Consider the following 2,207-nt stretch of genomic DNA (forward strand, 5'->3'; position numbering starts at 1 on the left):
CCCCCCCCCCCCCCCCCCCCCCTCCCCAAATCCCCAAATCCCCCTACTACCCCCAAAGCATTATTAGACAATGCCATTTTGCAATTTTGTGTAAAATAGGAGGTTGGTGTGTTGAACTTAATGTTTAACGATAGATTAAACCTTTTTGATCTTGTTTACCCTTGAGTCATCGTTGAATGGCTGCGTATTCATTAGGATTACTTCAGGACATTAAAGAGAAGTAGGCATGTTTATATTGACCTTATTGGCTTACCGTTGCACTATTTAAATGCGTCACTTAATTTACATTCATGATGAATTCGTTTCACATTTCCTTTAAATCCAATGCATCACTTAGTTACATTTATCGTGAATTTGTTTCACATTTCCTTAGAGTCAAACTTCATCCTCGATTGCTGAGGTGTTGCTGTCGTACTGAACACGCCCACACGGTGGCAGTACACGACAGCTTTTGAAAGCTGTGTTACAGACACCAACAACTGTACAGACGAGAGGTTCACCCGCATTGTAAAGACATTATATAAGCGAAATAAGATCCCAAAACATTTCATTTTTCTACAGGGCACAATCATTTATCTAATATGACCAAATGCAACATCAACGCGATAATCTTAATTTATTTAGCATATTTTGATCAGTTTATAACGTGATTGACGCAAAGGTGAATCTTATAAAAGATGAAAAATTCGAAAGTGTCTTCCTGTCGATTAAACTAAAACGTGAAAAGTGTTAATCCCATTGTCGATCTGTGTGTGTATGCGTCGGGTCGACGTATCCACGCAGATCGACGGGGGGTGTAGACGCGCGGTGCTCCCCGCGTTCACTTGTCGCCATAATAAGTTGGCTCACTGTTACGCGCACTTTCAGACTCCGAAAGCGCGCGGCGGAGTGCAGGTCGGAGGAGGACGGCATCGGTTACCGGGACCGTTTGACTTTTAATAGCGCGCGTTATATCAGCTGCAGATACTCGAGAGACACACCTCTGCAGAGACGCAAAGAAATAATACATAGGCTACAATACATTTAAACCATCTTCAGTTCCGTTTTTACCCTGGATTAGACCGGATCAAGGTGGTTTGGATTGAGGTGGGAACATCGTCTTGGCCGGTAGATGAACGTCAACGCGTCTGCTGTAGAACAATAACTGATAAAGAGAACAAGTCTTTTTTTTGGTATCGCCACATGTCTCCGGAGCGCGGGAACACCTCTGGATGTTAGCGGCCGCTCGGCGATGGTTTAACGCGGGAAGCTCGGAGCCTTCGGAGGGCGTGTGGTGCGCTAGGGGGAGCGGGACAATTACAGGTAGGTGCGAACTCCCGCCGGGATTATTGTTCCACTGGAGACCTCACCTTGACCCGCCAAAATTAACCTCAATGCCGTGTGACCTGCGTCCAGGCATTGACTATTGCAATCAGGGCAGGAATAGACCTAATTGCCTTCATTGAGTTATTTAAGAAACGGATCCATCTATATATAATCCTATATCTTCTAGACCTATGGTAGGCTTGTATGCTATTGAGTGAAATGGATGACAGTCTCCCATTCATTCTGCCAAAATTCTCCTCTATATAGCCCTTGTAAACCTACAACGTCCAACATGAAATCATTACTTACCATACCAGTAACACCTAGGCCTGCCCAGCAATTTCAAATCCACATTGCATCGTTGGAAAATGGAAATCTCAAGACAAGTTATAAATTATGGTTTCAAAGCCAAGGGTATTAGCATCGAAAGACTAATCGAGGCATTAAAAACTACAGGCCGTTGAGAAGCTTGAGGGACCTGACTTGGTCAGCCTCTATGAATGTAAAATACATGAAACGATTGTTGGTTTGACATAATTAATGTTAAATAGCCACACGTCAGGTAGGATAATCCCAGAAGTTAAAATAGCTTTCACATCTTTGGTTTTACTAGTGTGAAAAAAAGTGTGGAGAACGTTTGGGTCTGAGAGGAATTACACCAACTTCTCCTGCCGACCATTAGGTATAATTCTTCTTGATTGTTATTTACAGATGTTTGGCCCCACACAGTGACACGGTTAATGTAAACCATTTCCACCCTGTTGTAGGGAAAAGTCGAGGTCGATGTAGCTGTGGAATTTGTTCAGGCAACACAAATGACCCCTAAGGGTGTGTGTGTGTGTGTGTGTGGGGGGGGGGGGGGGGGGGGGGGGGGGGGGGGGGGGGGGGGGGGGGGGGGGGGG

The 2,207-nt window shown here is 44.9% G+C and overlaps 1 protein-coding gene across 1 annotated transcript in view; it reads left to right on the forward strand.

Annotated features, from left to right (window-relative positions):
* Positions 1-48: 48 nt before the first annotated feature.
* Positions 49-2,207, forward strand: part of LOC130380780 (chemokine-like protein TAFA-2) — a 25,455-nt gene continuing 23,296 nt past the window's right edge. Inside the window, exon 1 of the mRNA XM_056588109.1 lies at positions 49-1,302. The gene's annotated coding sequence lies outside the window, so the exon portion shown is untranslated. The remainder of the gene's footprint in view (positions 1,303-2,207) is intronic.

This window comes from Gadus chalcogrammus, chromosome 4, assembly GCF_026213295.1.
Source record: "Gadus chalcogrammus isolate NIFS_2021 chromosome 4, NIFS_Gcha_1.0, whole genome shotgun sequence".
NCBI lineage: Eukaryota > Metazoa > Chordata > Actinopteri > Gadiformes > Gadidae > Gadus > Gadus chalcogrammus.